Here is an 18,115-nt window from a genome sequence, read left to right on the forward strand (position 1 = left end):
TCCAAGAAAAAGACGAAATTAAAGAAGAGATAGTTCAGGAACCAGCAGAGGACAAGATGTCAGAAGAAATATCATAGTCCCCAGAATAATTGTTTGGAATCTAGAGAACAAAAGACACATGAGAAGGAAAAAGATGTTGTATTAGTCAGCCAAAGGGGTGCTTTGCCATGTCTTTTATGTTTGAGTCACCAAAGGGTGGGACACAATGCCCTAGGCACAAGAGGTTTATATAATTAATCAAGTAAATCTATGAATCCAATATAATCTAATATGCCCAGAGGAGAAGATCAGTTTACAAACATAATCCAATATTTCTTTTTGGAATTCATCAATAATATCAAACTGCTTCACACCACCCTCTAAATTCCAAAAAGACATTACAATATTCAAAAAACCCCACCCCAAATCAGTTACAATGCAAGTACTAAATCATATCACAACCAATTTAAAGAAATACGGTTTGTCCTGGGGCAAAGTCCTGTCTGTTATAGACCTTTGAAACTTACAAAACAATTCACTTACTTCCAATACACAAATGGACAAAGGATAAACATTTTCATTACATAAGGAGAAATTGGGAGGGAAACATGAGTCACGGTTTCTCTACAGTTCAGTAAACCTGCAGGGAGTCCTCTGTTCCATTTCAAAGTCTGAGAGTCATTCTTAAGATGATGGTGTCTTCTCCTTGGGGTCTTATGGGAACCCACCCTTCCCACAGGCTTGCCCAATGGCCATTTTCTTGGTTCCACCTTCATCAAGCATCTGGGTGTTGATCAAGCTCCAGACCTCTCCCTTCAAGAGTGTTGGGATGATTGCCACATCTTACCCAATCTTCAGGTTAGAGTCTTAAGCCCCCTAGTACAGTGATGTGAAGACAACATTCCCCCTAACCTTAGCCATACAAGCTCAACCCTCTCAGAGCAACGGGTTGACCACCTGGCCTTACCTAACCTTTGGGGGACAGGTCCACCCTTCTCAGACCTGTGGGGTGCTGACTTTAACTGCCATAATCCTTGGGGTATGTGCTCTACCCTCTCTGTACCCTGGAGCAGCAAAACTCTCCCAGAACATCAGATTGGAACATCCACCCTCTTCAACTGCTGGGGCAAACTTACCCTCTCTGTACACATGGGTGGGGTTCCTCTCTTGACCCAAGGTGATGTCCTAATTCCAGATTTCAGCTTCCAATATTTTCCTCTTGAAGTTGTTTTCCCTTTAATTTCTCCTTTTATTCCTGGCTGACAGTGGTTTTGTTCATACAGCTCTCTCAAAAAGTCTGTTGGTTTAACATTCAGGAAGCAGGGGATCAAGCCATCAGACAGTAAGAATTTCCACAAGTCTTTCTGACATAACTGCATCTTCAGTCCTGATTCACAAGTTCCAAATTTAGTTAAGTCCCCCACTGGGACACTATCAGCTGGGAGCTTGATTTCCAGAGGCTTGAAATTTCCAGAATCATTTTCTGTTTTCTTTGTACCTGACAGTTCAGTCCTCAGCATATCTCTCTCATCTAGCATTTTGCTATAGGCTGCAAGCAGAAGCCAAGCTGCATTCTCTGGGTTTACTTTGGAAATCTCTTCAGCTAAATGCCCAGGCTCGTCATTTTCAAATTCTGCCTTCCACAAAACACCAGGAGTTAATCTTGCTAAGTTCTCTGCAACTTTAAAACATGGATCACCTTTCCTCCAGTTTTCAATAATACTTTCATCATTGACTTCTAAGACATCATAAAAAGTCTCTTTAGCATCCATATCGCTATCAACAGTCTCTTCAAAGCACTGTAGGTCTTTTCTTCCACACGTCTCACAATTCCTTCAAAAAATACCTCTTACCCATTTATAAAACCGTTCTAGCAATTTGGTAATTGCAAAAGCACTTCTCCACTCCTTGGTACCAAATTCTGTATTAGCCGACCAAAGGGGTGCTGATGCAAAATACCAGAAATTGGTTGGTTTTTATAAAGGGTATTTATTTGGGGTAATAGCTTATAGATACAAGGCAATAGAGCATAAGTTACTCCCATTACCAAAGTCTATTTCCACTTGTTGGAGCAAGATGGCTGCTGACATCTGTCGGTGTTCAGGCTTCCTGGGTTCCTCTCTTCCTAGGATTTCTTCTCTCTGGGATTACGCTTCCTTTCTTCCCAGGGCTCCAGCTTCAGCATCGAACTCCAACATCAAAACTCCAACATTAAGAACCCTCAACTCTGTCCTTTGTCATGCCTTTTATGGCCCCACTAAAGGGTGGGGACTCAATGTCCTACTGGCACAAGAGGTTTACATAATCACTTAATCAAGTAAATCTATGAATCCAATATAATTTAATATGCCAGAGGAGAACATCAGCTTACAAACATAACCCAATATTTCTTTTTGGAATTCATTAATAATATCAAACTGCTACAGATGTCAAATGGAGAGACTATGGCAGCTACTATGAATGGAATTGAAGTATGACTGGAGAAGAAGTAGGAGTGAGGGACAGAGTAAAAGGCTAATGCTGAAGTAGGGCATGCAGAAAAGACCAGGATCCAAATAGGAACATTGCAGGGCACAGAGAATGATCAAAATTGTAGCGTGAAAGGAACGGCTTGGAGAGTTCCTATGTTCCTGTGTTTGCACCACCTCTGAACTCTGTGTGCCTCAGGGCACAGTCTATTCTAGCACTAACTGTGATTGCACCTGCTAACCACTCTGAAAACAACTGAGAACTGATCTAAGTACAGTAACAATCAGAGCTCTTCCAAATATTTTGGTACCAACCCACCACCAAAGAGTGAATGCAGGGATTATAATAAAAGAGGATTTTGTGTACATGGTAACCTTTGTCAGTCTGATCATGGAAATTGTGAGAATGCTGTGGCCTTGGTTAAGGCACAGTCATCATCTGGGAAAAGGGCACAAAGAATGATGATCCAGAGAATAACCGCGTGTACTTGAGGTTAAGAAGAACTCAGCATTCCCTTAACTCCTGTTCTGTATCTCAGAGCAGGAGGGAAAGGAGGTGGGAGTAGCAATCAGTGCCAGAGCTGGATAAGGAGAATGTATTAAGTAGGTCAGCAAAAAAGTTATAAAAGGACAGTTTAATAAAGAATAAATTGCCTCATTTCTTTGGAGATGAATGTCCCCTGAACTCCGTTGTGTTGTGTCTTTTGTGTTTTTCTTTTCACCTCCTCGTTCATACATGTTCCTGCAACAAGTGGCACCCGAACAGGGACCTGAATGTCAGCGGAGTCCGGGGATTTCCAGACGAACTGGTACCAGATGAATCGGTAAGACAGACGAACTGTCCCCTGCAGCATCAGGGTAATGGGGAACTTTCATTCACAATGGAGTGAGCATGCTCAGTTGCTTAAAACATTGCTGAACGGTAGTGGAGAAAGAGTGAAACAGAAAACTCTTACAGAATTATTTAGATTAGTAGATTCCCATTGTCTGTGGTTTCAACCACAGGGACAACAATTACTTAATGTAGATCAATGGCTTAAAGTGTTGAAAACGTTAAGAAAAGCTTATAAAAATGGTACTTCTATTCCTTTTAAGGTCCGGTCATTAATAAATTCTCTAACTGTGGTTTTACAGCCTTTGCAAAGTGACTCAGCTGACAACGATTCTTCTTACGCCTCTTCTTCTGATACTGACAATGAGGGGTCTGACGAAGAAAAATGAGTATATTTTAGGTTCCGTTAGAAATTAAACTCAGACCTCTCTGCTACCTGGTAATTATGGTACCTTTAATATCAAACAAAGCTGTTTGGATTCTAATAAGGCAACTCTTACCAATGCTGCTCCTCCTTCTCATGGATATTTTGCAGCCATGCTGCAGTAAGACATGTCTACTCCCCGTGGTTATGTAGAAAAATAAGTGTGACTCCAGCTCAAACTGGGCTGATGAAGGGAGTGTTGCAAGCTGCTCGAGAGGGGGATTTAGAAGCAGCAAAAATTTTGTATGCTTTTCCAGTAATAATTACTCAGCAACCTCCCACTAATTACGGGACTTTTGCATTAGATAATAACAAGGAGGAAGAAAAATGGCCTGCCCCTCCTCCAAAAGAATATTTTACTGCGTTACTTCAACAGGATATGAATACTCCTCCAGGTTATTCCATTAGGGTAGATCTTGCTCAAGGACAAACAGGTTTATGAAGGGAATTTCTCAAGGAGCCCGAGAAGGTGATCTTGATGCAGCTAAATTAATGAATGCTTTTCCTGTTATAGTTACCCAGCAACCACCTGATGCACAAAGCCCTCAGGGGTGGGTGCACTTTAATCATGAGCCTATCCCCTTAGATATGCTTACTGGAACTGGAGCTTATGAGCCTTTACAGCAGCCATTATTGTATAGGTTACAGGCAAAAGTGCTAAATAAAGCCCTTGTCAGTGAAATCACGCATGTAAGAAAACTGTTGGAGTGTTGACTAAGATAAGGAAACTATTCTGGCAGCAACTGTGCAAAGCCTCTGCTGCCTACATTGATAATGTGGCTGTGGGCTAGTGGGGGCTGATAGAATTAAGCCGCTGAAGAGGAGGAAAACATGACATTAGTGTTCTGTTTTGTTTCCAGGCTGATTCCGATTGGACCTATTTAGCCAAATTAATAAAATTAGTACAAAATTTTTATCAAGATGTTAAAAGGAATTTTCAGTTTTGAATCCATAGCTTACTTCTAAACTTCAAGTAGTCTTAAAGAGTAATAATCCAAAAAATGTGCGTTAACTGTCTAAATTGCTAAATAAAAGCTTAACTGCATTTATGCTGCTCAAGTTATCCTAACTGGTTGCTGATTACTAATAAAAGTGTTTCCTAGAACAAGCTTGCATGCTATAAGCAACATGGATTCCAGAAGAAATCTTAAAAGCAGTAAAATCTAATATGTAAAATGATGGAGAGCTTAAAAATAGCTATACCAAAAAAGTAAGAAAGTAAAATTTACAAGCAAATTATAAACTTTATGTTTCTGTTGGTATCTTGTCATTGTTTTGGGGTTTGTCTGTTTGTTCCATGTCAGTGTATATTTTAATACCTCTGGATGATACTATAAATTGATAAAAATTTCTAAAAGAGCTCTATTCAAATGGTCAAAAATTAAATAAGTGCTTATATTAATACTTAAGTTTAAATGTTAATGAGATCTCTACAATGATAAAAATGGTAAGTCATGATTAATGAAATTACTATGTCTCTTCATAAAAATGATTCTTGCCTAAATTGAAATGAATATTTTATTTTTCTTCTCAAAATAAAATAAGGATGTAAAACTTAAATAAATACTTTGAAAGGTAAAAGTTTGTAGAAGTGCTGACTAAAATTTGATAAGTTTGTTCAAAAAAGTGTGTTTTATCCTAAAATAAGACAGCTGGTTTTCATAAAATCAGAAAGAACTTAGGCAGGACAGGACTTGAATGCGTGTGGTAAGTTATAGAGGGTATTGTGGTAATTTTGGGTAAGGGAATATGTTCTGTAAAAGTAAAATTTGTCTTAGGATAATATAATTACAGTCTATATGGTTATAAATAATAATAAGTTTATGGAAGCATTGTTTAAATTAATGTGTTTAAATGGCTAATTCCAAGAAGTCATTATTAAATGAAAACTGAATTGATAATAACAACAAAAAGTAATTTTATAATGGGAAAGCATATTGGCAGCCAGCCTCCCCTGCCAACTTGTTTCTCAAAACTGTTTCTAGTATTGCATGCTCCTAGGTATTTGAAAAAAAGAAAAGTTATATTTGCATATGACCAAATTGAATCATTATTTTAACAAGTTTGTTTAGCGTTGATGGTAATCGTATGTTTAAGAAGTTTGCTTGGAAACAATTTCCAAAATCATTTTGGTAACTTATGTATGTAGGACGTATAGAATATGTTTTTATTATTAAGGAAACAGAAAATAATTTTGTCCTAAGATAAAATGATTCATTATTAAGAAAAAGTAAAATGTGGGGCAAAACCTGAATGAATACATAAAGTGCAGAAGGTTCGTGGAAAAGGAATTTTTATGTTTAAAGTTGAATAAGATTTGATGGTTCTATCTATAAAATTTTAAAAGCTTTAGGATCAAAGAGTACACTGATGCAAAGTTAAAATTTTGTTTTTTCTCAAAGTTTCTTAAGTCATTAGTCTGTTTTAGTAAAAGTTTATAAAGGGTTTTTCTCCTGAATAATCAGTATACGAAGAAAGTCTGTTTTATCAAAATAGCTTCTTATAGTTTAACCTTATCATTTCCTTGGTTTTCTAAGAAGAACCAAGTCTTATCATTTTTAAAGGAACATAATGTTCAAACTTGCTTTCTCAAAGTAAAATCCTGAAAAGTATCTTTTTATTTAGAACCCTTGCAAAAGATTTGTTCTTTTACCTTGAAAAAAGTAAAATGATAAAATAGTTAAGTTCCTTTAATATGTTATAAGTTGAATGGAAAGTGTTTGAAAGTATTATAAAATTAAATGGAATTCTTTAACCCTCTGTTAATTAAAATTGTATGAGTAAAATTTCATATGAATACTTAGAGTGTATAAAATTCCTGAAAATTTACCAATGTTTCAGTATAATAGTAAACAAAAGTGCATTGTGATTAATCGTGGTTTTGATGGGCCTAGGATCCAGAAAAAATTATCATTCCCTTGGAAACAAAAGTATTTACTGAATTATAGCAAAACAATTTATTACGGTAGACTGTTCTTTCTAATTTTATTGGGATACTTGATACACATTGACCATCAAATAAATTTCTAACATTTTTTCAAAACACAGCTTTTATCACCAATGTAATAGTATGAGACCAGCCAATAAAAAATGCTAGTATATATATTTTACAAATGGAAAAGGAAAAGCTAGATACTATGGACCCACACAAAAAAATTATTGATACTAAACAAACCTCACCCCAAAAAGCAGAGGTGTCAGCTGTTATTCAATAACTTTCTGATACATGAACCCATTAATATAGTAGCTGATTCTGCCTATGTTTGCTATACTATTTAACCATATTGAGACTGCTTATCTTTCTAAAAGTATGAAGATTGATTTACTTTTGGCAGCTTAGCATATATCCATGTAACTGTAGATACATGTAGTGGATTTACTTAGGCTTCTGCCATGACAGGAGACACTGCAAAACATGTTATTCATCATTGCCTTGCCACTATGGTTATTATGGGCGTGCCTAATAAGATTAAAACTGACAATGGCCCTGCATATACTAGTAAATCATTTTCTAATTCTTGTAAAGCATGGAATATCCAACATAGTACTGGAATCCCCTATAAGCCCCAAGGACAAGCTATGTTAGAAAGAACTAATGGTATTTTTAAAAACCTATTTATATAAATCTTTAAATAAAATAGGGGGAAATAAAGGGGTATCCCCTGTAGACATAACACAGATGAATTTAATTAATGATTTTCAGTCAGCAGTTACATTAAGTAAAGCCCTTTGCACCCTGAACATTCTTAACATTCAGGCTAACACTCATACATCAGCAGCTGGATATTGTAAAAATCTTCAACACCTGATATATATAAAAAGATTTTAGATAATACATGGTACCCTGCCATGGTAAAAGTGTGGGGTCGAGGGTATGCTCTTGTTTTTAGAGGATGGAGAAGAGTGTTGGATAGCTTCTCGTCACATTAAGCCTCGTGACTGCTCTGCATAAAGTAAGTACAAATGAAAATTATACATATTGGGCTTACATTCCAAATCCTCCCTTATTGAAGCTCTTACATGAGCAGATATTTCTTATCCTGTATATCTCAATGAAATACAAGGGTTTCTGGGACCTACTGATGGTCGTTTACACTTACATCTTGAAGAGGAAGGGAGAACTTTAGAAAATGCTACATTTCCTTTTATACATCATCCTTTGTGTGTCGACCCTTTCCCTTGCTTCATGCCCCATAATAGAAGTTTAATTACTATTGAAGGTACTGCATTATTTGTCATTATCTATATCATTTACTAAAATCAGTTGGCTCAATCATTCTTGTGAGTCATCTTGAACATCCGCGGCCAATGATTGGTTTTATTGTCATAATGCAGTTCAGTCTTTTAATGATTCCTATGAAATAGTATGGGATCGGGCCCCTGCGAGAGCTCCACTTCCTGTTGGACTGAACATTCCTTGGAATGTTGGTGTTAAAAGACCACTGCTATTACTACTGCATCTAAAATATACCCATGGATAACTTTAGAAAAATATTTCAGCAAATAGTGACAAGATCAAATGACATAATTTGGGAAAATACATTCCACAACCTGGGATGATTCGGTAAACGTTACTCAACATAATCTATGCAAATGGTTATTGCCTTTGCAACCCATATTGGTGCATAAAGGAGTTAATGCTTCTAAACAAGTGAAATTGGATAAGGGGGAGAAAAAAATTTTGAAGGCATGTGTGCAGGATCCTTTAGTGTTTAGACACATGGCTACCTTACTGTTAATGATACCAGTTTTCATTGTTCTGATTGTTCTCTTAGAACCTGTGTTTCTTCCAGTGTCTGGCTGCATCCTAATAACACCGTTTTCCTGGCTCAACGGAGGCATGAAGTGTGGTTGCCGGTCATGCTGCCTCGTCCATGGCAGCTCACTCCCAAAACCTACTAAGGGCTGTATTGGGTTACTAATAGCAGGAATCATTGCATTAATTGGAATGATTATTGCTGGTTCTGTTGCTGGGGTAGCATTACATAATTCTGTTAATACTAAGGAATACGTTAATCATTGGCACAAAAATGCTAGTGACATGTGGCATAGTCAAACTAAAGTAGATTTAGAATTAATTAATCGTGTTAAGGATTTAGAAAATGCTATAATTCACCATGGAGATATTGTGTATAATTTACAGCTGAGACAAAATATTAAATCTGATTGGAATGAGTCTAACTTTTGTATCATACCATTTTTAATAATAGTCATTACAATTGGTCAGAAATTCAGAATCATTTGTTGGGATATAAGCATAACTTAACTCTTGATATTTTAAAGTTGCAAAAACAAGCATTAGACATGTCACAAAATACACTGAATATTCAATCTATGGATTTTGGGAACAAACTATCATCCAACCTAAAAGCTATTAACCCATTTCATTGGTGGAGTGATAAATTTAAATTGATCCAAACTCCCTCTCTGGCAATGATTGGAGGATTCCTACTATTATTTGTGAGTCTCATTATTATGTACAATTGCATAAAAATGTGGTTACAAGCACAAATACAGTCCTTACAACTGATCCAGATCCAGGCCGGATTGACACAAAAGTACCCCTAAAATAATCATGGCTCAGTTGGTAGTCAATGATGGGTAAGACTTTCAGAGGAAAGCAACCTAAGATGGGCACAGCCACTTGTTTAAATAAAAAAGGGGGGATTGTGAGAATGCTGTGGCCTTGGTTAAGGCGCAGTCAACATCTGGGAAAACAGCACAAAGAATGATGATCCAGAGAATAACCACGTGTACTTGAGATTAAGAAGAACTCAGCATTCCCTTAACTCCTGTTCTGTGTCTCAGAGCAGGAGGGGAAGGAGGTGGGCGTGGCAATCAGTGCCAGAGCTGGATAAGGAGAATGTATTAAGTAGGTCAGCAAAAAGATATAAAAGGAAAAGGACAGTTTAATAAAGAATAAATAGCCCCATTTCTTCGGAGATGATGGTCCCCTGAGCTCTGTTGTGCTGTGTCTTTCATGTTTTCCTTTTCACCTCTGCGTTCATACAGGTTCCTGCAACAGGAAATGATCCCATGGGTGTTGATGAAATTGCTCTGCTTTCTCACCTCCTCCTGGGCTTTCTCCTCCACCACCTCCTGGATTCTTAATACTCCTGATACCAGGCCACAGTCTAAGACTTCCTGTTCTCCAACGACATGGCCAGCCACCACCTACCATTGGGCTTTCCACACCAAGACCACCTGTACTATGGTCAAGCTTGATAAACAACCATGACCAGACTGGAACATATGCAGTGCTCAGTCTTGCACCAGTGGAACAAGTCTACTTCTCCTTCACCCCAGAACCTCCTTTATACAGTACCAGAGCACCAGCCATGTACTCTCCTGAACATGGTGCTGCTGCCACTGAGCGACTTCACTGGGCACACTGCCTCCTTGTTGGCAGTTCGTTTGGTCCCATCTCACAACCTCAAGGGATCTTCCATTCAGTACCATACCTAGTCTGCAGCCCCACTTGTCTGGTACATATGAAACACGGGGTTATAACCCAGAATCCTAGTATTAACAATTCTGTTATATCTCAGTTTGGACAGTTCTTTTCAAGAACACAGACCCGACACCCAAACCTGATTGACCTAACATCTGGAGCTTTGGATGCAAATCCAAAAGCTGCTAGCATTGACATCCAGACTGAACCACCAGTTCCTGTTCCAATTATTAGCAACATAACCAGGGTAGTTCTTGAACCAGCTCGCTGAAAAAAAGCTATGAGTGATTTAGAAGGGTTCCTCACAAAGAAATCTGGCCTGGAAAAGCAATTGAATAAAAAGCAGACTAAACCAGGATTCTTGTGAAAAAATCAATATACAAACACCAAATTAGAAGTCAAGAAAATCTCTCAGGAATTGAAAACATTACCAAGCTCAATGAATGTTTCAGCACATGTACAACTATTGTTAATATGCAGGTTGCTTTTAAGGGTAATCCAGAATCAATACTCATTCAATATCTCACCAATGAGGAAGCCAGGAAAGCCATCGCCAGCAAAGAAGTATTTATAACAGCTGATTCATTCGAGTCCTATGGCTTAGGGAAAATAATGAGCAACCAGCACTGCAGACTCCAACACAGTTGCTCCTAAAACAGCAGTAAACACTTAGCCACCTGTCACAGCACCTTCAGCAGCAGCAGCAGGTGCAGGTGGCCCAGACCCCTCCCTCAATGGTACCTGGAGGCATCCAGAAGACGTTTAAGAAGCTGCAGATATCAGGTGCATATGTTCTTTTATTTACTTACTTACTTATTTGCATCTCTCTTAACACAGTTTCTGTTGAGCATCATCTTGGGCATGCAAGTGGTAACCAGAGTGATACAACATACTTGTTCAATCAGTCTGGTGATGTGGAAATGATTGCCACGTGTTTTCAGCTCCAGGCTATCCAAACATATTTCAGTGCTTCTCAAACTTAAAGAAACCTTCAAAACTTTGATTAGGGTCTAAATCTCAAGATATTTAAGTTCTTCAAAAGAAACAAGAAGCAATGAAGTTACAACCAGGTATAAGGAAATGGAGAGCAAGAAGTATTAGAAAAACAAAAAGAATGCCAAAAGATATTAATATTCAAGCTAGAAATAAAAATAAAATCCAGAAGAGAGAGCAAACCTAAAGAAAACTTTGAAAAAGCGTGGAAGAAAGACCTCACAATTGAAACATGAATTTGAAACATCTGTGATAGACTCCTGTGTCAATTCTGCCAGGTAATGGTGCCCAGTTGTTTGGTCAAGGAAGCACAAGGCTTATTGTAATACATGGGCATTTCACCACTTTAGCCATCAATGAGTTGGTTTGCATAGATGACTGGTTACATGTAACCAAATGAGGAGATTGAAACACGCAATTTTAAGTAACATTAGTGAGTTGTGTTTTTGTGTCTAACTTTCTATGTGTGTGTGCCTATTTGTTCAGTTTATATCTTTATACATAGGGATGGTAATATCAAATAGAGAAATGAAAATTCATCCAATCCTGAAGGCTTAAAAGGAGAAATGATTTCAGCATTGAGAGACTCTCCACTTCTACTTCAACTACCCAGCATCTCCTGGGGAATTCGACAATGACCTTCATCTGAGTCCCTGACTTGCAGCCTGCCCTATGGAGTTTGGACCTGTGCATCCCACAGTCACGTGAGACAATTTTGTAAAATCTCATACTATTTATAAGAATCTCCTGTGGGTTCTGTTTCCCTAGAGAACCCCCAGGAATACACTTACTCAACAATACTGTGCTACCATAACCTAACATTACTAAAACTATATACTCTTCAACCAATAACTTCCACTATCCTTCTCTAGCCCCTGGTAACCCAGTACTGATCTAATCTAAGTCTCTGTGATTTTTGCTTATTACATTTTTCTTTTCGTTTATTGAATAATAGAACTTCTCTAGATCCTCTGGATCCAAGAGCTTTTAGAATACATGTATTATGATTATGTTCTTTGGATCTGTGGTTGGTGTTTACCCTCTCCTAACTGAATCTTCTGATGTAAAAGGTGTTTCATTTTGATGAATTACAGAATATCAGTCCTTCTTTTATGGTTTCTGTTTCTTTCCTCCTTTTACAAAATACTTGCCTATCTCTAACACATTAATTATTTTTCTAATTTCACTGTTATGTCTATTTGTAAGGGATTTGAACAGGTCCTACTCAAAAGACATCCAAATAACCAGTAAGCCTTTGAGGTGTACCATTCCTTCATTTAGGAAACAAACAAACAAAACCACTCTTTTTAAAGATTTATTTATTTCTCTCCCCTATCACCCCCGCCCCCGGTGCGGTTGTCTGTTCTCTGTGTCTATTTGCTGCGTCTTCTTTGTCTGCTTCTGTTGTTGTCAGCGGCACGGGAATCTGTGTTTCTTTTTGTTGCATTATCTTGTTGCATCAGCTCTCCGTGTGTGCGGTGCCATTCCTGGGCAGGCTGCTCTTTCTTTCCGGCTGGGTGGCTCTCCTTATGGGGCACACTCCTTACACGTGGGGCTCCCTTATGCAGGGGTTGACACCCCTGCGTGGCAGGGCACTCCTTGGCACATCAGCACTGAGCATGGGCCAGCTCCACACGTGTCAAGGAGGCCCGGGGTTTGAACCGCAGACCTCCCATGTGGTAGACGGACGCCCTAACCACTGGGCCAAGTACGCTGCCCCAAAACCACTTACGGGCAATGACGCAAAAAGGCAAACAAGCCAACAAAAGAAAAACAAGAGGCGACTCTACCAGGTGTCAGGCAAACGATGTCATCCATCTCCAGGATATTCTTTTCCCCTATTCAGAATAGTTTTCAAAAACTTTGCAGTATAGGATTTAATGGGGAGGAGGTGAGAAGGAACGGAGTATGTGTGTGTGGAAGGGAGGAGGGCGAGATGAATAAACAAGTTTCCTGGCCCCAGGACCTGCAGCGATTTGTCTTTTGGGCACAGACCACTGCCTACCCTCTCTTGCTTCCCTTTCTTACTAAGAAGGAAGGGAGAGAGAAAGAAAAGTAACTAAATTTTGAAATTAATTTGGTCCGTTTCTACGTGGATTTCCTTCTTAGAAACCCTTAAATGTCTTCGAAACCGTTTGGCTTCGAGAACTCGGAAGAGAGCCAGCGGTCGCTCTTGGCGCGACTTTGCGACCATGTAAATATTTGTACATCCTTGGGAATTTACATGCTAAATGGTGGAAAATAGAGCACTGTTTCCTCCGGGTCTCGAACCAAGGAGCTTCCACGTGTTAAGCAAATGTGATAACCACTACACTACAGACACACCATGGCAAGACTTTTGTTCCTCCAGATAATGGGATGGATAGAACATTTCCAGGTTACACTAAATCTAATAATTTTGAATCAATTTCCTCTCTCAGTATGTTTAAAGGCACGATATATGATTTCCCTCACACTTTCTAGTTAATAAAACTATCAATATGAAAACATCGTGACTAGAGTCCCAATTCTTCGCTTAGGCCAGGCACGGTTACCTAACACTCCGAGGGGATGTGATTTCAAGGAAATCCTCCCGTATTACCAATGTATGGGGTTCTGCGTACAAAGAGCTTTGATTTCCATCTGTCCGGGACCCAGGACCCAACAGGCTGGACCAGGAGACCAAGCCCTTCCCCATTCTGCGGTGGCCACGTCGGCTGAAGGAGTTGCTGAGCCAGGGTGGGCTACGCCTTTGACTGTCCTGTTTCCCCTCCCGGTTCTCCCGACTCCCACCCCCCAGGTCTAGAAGGCCTGTCAAAGTGCAATGGAAAGTAAGCAAAGCTCTGAAGTAAAGGAAAACTATGTGGATTGTATTTGAAAGCATTGGAAAGAATTTGTTTATAAGCCAATAACTTAAAAGAATGAAATTCTTAAGCAAAACTGCAGAGTCACAGTGCGGATTAGCATAATCAGAAATAGGCTTCAAAGTGATAGTTTGAATATAACATTATTTTATAGTTAAACTTATTTTGTAAGAGAATGAAAATTATAAGTAACATTAATGAGTTGTATTTTTGTGTCTAACTTTCTATGTGTGTGTGCCTATTCAGTTTTTATTTTTATACATAGGGATGGTAATATCAAATAGACAAATGAAAATTCATACAAGAATGCTATTCAAATTGACAAAAGTTAAAATAAGCACTTATATGTAAATGAATATTCCTGGAGCCCAAATTATAGAATTAAGCAGGACAGAAAGGTCATATATAAATCTGAATATAGAAACTATTAGGAAAGGTAAAAATAGTTTTCCCTAAGCTCCTTGACCTAACACCTCGCCCCCCCCAGGACCTCCCCCTCTTTGCCAAAACTATGTGGGAAGGGGTAGGTGTAACAAGATAGAGAAATATAAGTTTAGCTTAAAACTCTTAACTACTAGGTAGGGGAATTTAGAATCAGTTTGTCATGTAATTCCCCAATTTAAACCTTTAAACAGCCTTAAAATGAGGGTACTTAATCCAATTACTAAATTTCAGTAAGTAAAGAAAAAGTCCTTGAAAGCTATGGAAAGATCTTTTCCTAAATTATAATTTAAAAAATTAAACAATTATGATAAATTCCAGAACTTGGCAGTCAGTATGCTTTTAAGGTTATTCACAATTTTAGAATTGGATTAAAGAAATAAAAAGAGGTTTTAGTCTCCAGTGGAGGGAGAAAAAAAAAGAACATCTCTTGCATAACTATAATTATTCCAATTTACTTAGCTTGAGTGTAATCTCCTAGGTTTATAGGATACTAATGAAATAAATGAGCATTATATGTATTAAAACTTTAAGATGATAAAAATTTTAATTTTGTGTTTAATGAAATTGAAGTCTGTCCTTGTAGCAGTTTGATATAATTGATGAATTCCAAAAAGAAATATTGGATTATGCTTGTAATCTGAACTGTACCTGGGCATGACTGAGTTATGATTAGGGCGTGGCAAAGAACAGAGTTGGGGCTTTTAATGTTAGAATTTTGATTTTGGAGTTTGATGCTGAAGACTTAAACTGGAGCCCTGGGAAGTCAGCACGCAGAGGAAAGAGAGGCCAGCCCCTGAAAGAAGGAACCTTAAAGCCAGAGTAAAGCAAGCCCCAGGAATGTAGGAACCCAGGAAGCCTGAACCCTTGCAAACATCAGAAGCCATCTTGCTCCAAATAGACTTTGGTGAGGGAAGTAACTTATGCTTTATGGCCTGGTACCTGTAAGCTCCTACCCCAAATAAATAACCTTTATAAAAACCAACCAATTTCTGGTATTTTGCATCAGCACCCCTTTGGCTGACTAATACAGTCCTAAATTAGCATTAAAGGTATTAAATCTTTAAGATAGTGAAAATTGTAAATTCATGTTTAATGAGATTATGTTAAAGAAGAAAATATAGCTCTGTCCTAAAGTGCAATGACTAGTTTTCATAGAACAGAATGAGGAATGTACATCAGAACTTAAATAGATTAATTAAATTTCGTTGCTTGCAACTATAATTTAATAACCTTATTCAGAGGTAAAAGCAACTAGTCTTCGTGGTTATGGATAGTTATAGGAAGTTTGTAAAAACATTGTATAAACCAAAATTCTTAAATAGTTGATGCCAGGAAGCTGTTATTAAATAAAAACCTGAAATGATATTGACAACAAAAAAAAACAGCATAACCAGAGAAACCTCTCAGAAACTACCTCAATCAGCATATATTAAGGTGGTTTTGAGGAAAGACAATCTTTTCTTTTAATATACTTTTTATTTTTTTAAAGATACGTAGATTACATAAATGCTATACTAAAAATATAGGGGATTCCCATATGCTCCACTCCCTACCTGTATTAGTCAGCCAAAGGGGGTGCTGATGCAAAATACCAGAAATTGGTTGGTTTTTCTAAGGGGTATTTATTTGGGGTAGGAGCTTACAAATACCAGGCCATAAAGCATAAGTTACTTCCCTCACCAATGTCTATTTGGGGCAAAATGGCTGCTGATGTCTACAAGGGTTCAAGTTCCTGGGTTCTTCTGGGCTCAGCTCCCTTGTTTTCTCCACAAGGTCAGCTGTAGACTATCAGGCAAATGGCTCTGTTTCTTTCCCGGGGCTTTAGCTTAAGACTTCAGCATCAAACTCCAGCATTAAAAACCCTCAGCTCTGTCCTTTGCCATGCCTTTTATCTGTGAGTCCCCACCCACCAAGGGGTGGGTACTCAGTGCCCTACTGACACAAGAGCTTTACTTGATTACTTAATCAAGTAAACCTCTGAATCTAATATAATCTCATATGCCCAGAGGAAAAGACCAGTTTACAAACATAATTCAAATTTCTTTTTGGAATTCATCAATAATATCAAACTGCTACACTACCCATTCCATATTTTCCCACAATAACAACATCGTTCATTAGTGTGGTACATTTGCTACAATTGATAAACACATTTTGGAGCATTGCCACTAAACGTGGATTATAGTTTAAATTGTAGTTTACACTCTCTCCTGCACAATTTTGCAAGTTATGACAAACTATATAATGGCCTGTATCTGTCATTGCAACATCATTCAGGACAATTCCCAAGTCCCTAAAATGGGGGGAAGCAATCTTGATTCCATTGGGAATCTTAAATTATCATAAGATAATGGAGAATAAAAATTTCCCCCTGTACTACTAAAGTAAAATACTTGTTCATTAATGTAATCAAGGTAAGGTTATATAAGTGAAAAGTAAAGTACTAAAAATATTTAGTTCATTTAATATGTTATATCCTGCATTGAAAACAATTAGAAAATAAATAAAAATTATAAGAGACAGACTTAAGTATTGTCAAACTCTCTTGTGCATTAAAACCAGGGCTCTAGTGCACTGCATGGTGCCTTTCCACCTAAGTTATTGGCTAGGTTGGTCACTACGATGCATCTCTGGACATGCTCCTGAAGTGGATGGAAAGTATGTTGCTGTTTTACACTTCTGTAGCAACCAGCAATGGCTCATATGACCAGAAGTACAATGGACATTGCCTCCAGATTGGCTCTGCTTCATACTGTCAAAGGGCACTGTGCACCAGGATAGTGAAACACTGGAGCTTCCCTCCAAGGGCTAATGGTGCTGCAGCATGTCGGCTGTGTGAAGGATATACCAAGGGGAGCATAATTACCAGAGTAATGTGAGGAGAACTTAAATAAACACAATTGGCATTATGTCCTGCTCCCAGGGAGAGACAATGTGTACGGTATTGCAATCCTGGACCCTGTATCTATTAGCTACAGCTCAAAGAGGGACCTGTGCATTGATTAATGCATTGATTAGTATTAAGTGCTGTACCTATATACCTGATGAATATAATAAGAACTCTTCTATTCTAGGTCATATGCAGAAGGATATTGAACATGTTCAAATTCTTTGCAAACTTAATTTATTTTCCAAGTCATTAATGAATGTGTCAGTGAGATAAAAGGACGGCTCTCTTACGTATTGTCTTTATTTTGCTTGCCACATGCTTGTCTAGTTGCCTGTTTTGTCTTTGTGAGTATGTCTAGGGCAATGCCTCTCCTCAGTTCTCTTTTAGCTTTCCTAGGCATAACCTCCACTGTGGGAATTGAAGGTGGCAGTGTACACTAAACCCAGCAGTTCTCCTACAATCTATCCCTAGAGTTAACCAACAGCACAGAAGAAACTACATGTGCCTTAGAAGGCCTTAGACAACAAATAGACTCCCTTGCTGTTACGGTGTTGCAAAATTGCAGAGCCCTAGACAGGCTAACAGCAGAACAGGGAGGAACCTGCCTATTCCGCAAAGAGGAATGCTGTTTCTATGTAAATGGCTCCTGAAGAGTTCCAGACAGCATTTAAACCCTACAGGATGAAGCCTGTCAGCTTTGGGAAGATGTAGCCTCTGGAGGCTCCTGTCCTTTCTCATTTCCATGGTCCAGTATGCAATGACTGGTCCCTTTTTGGGGTCACTTACCATCA

At 38.3% G+C, this 18,115-nt stretch overlaps 1 pseudogene; it reads left to right on the forward strand.

Annotated features, from left to right (window-relative positions):
- Window positions 1–727: 727 nt before the first annotated feature.
- On the forward strand, window positions 728–11,429 carry LOC101447122 (RNA-binding protein 27-like; annotated as a pseudogene).
- The last annotated feature ends 6,686 nt before the right edge of the window (window positions 11,430–18,115 follow it).

The sequence above is a fragment of the Dasypus novemcinctus genome, chromosome 22, assembly GCF_030445035.2.
Source record: "Dasypus novemcinctus isolate mDasNov1 chromosome 22, mDasNov1.1.hap2, whole genome shotgun sequence".
NCBI classification, from domain to species: domain Eukaryota; kingdom Metazoa; phylum Chordata; class Mammalia; order Cingulata; family Dasypodidae; genus Dasypus; species Dasypus novemcinctus.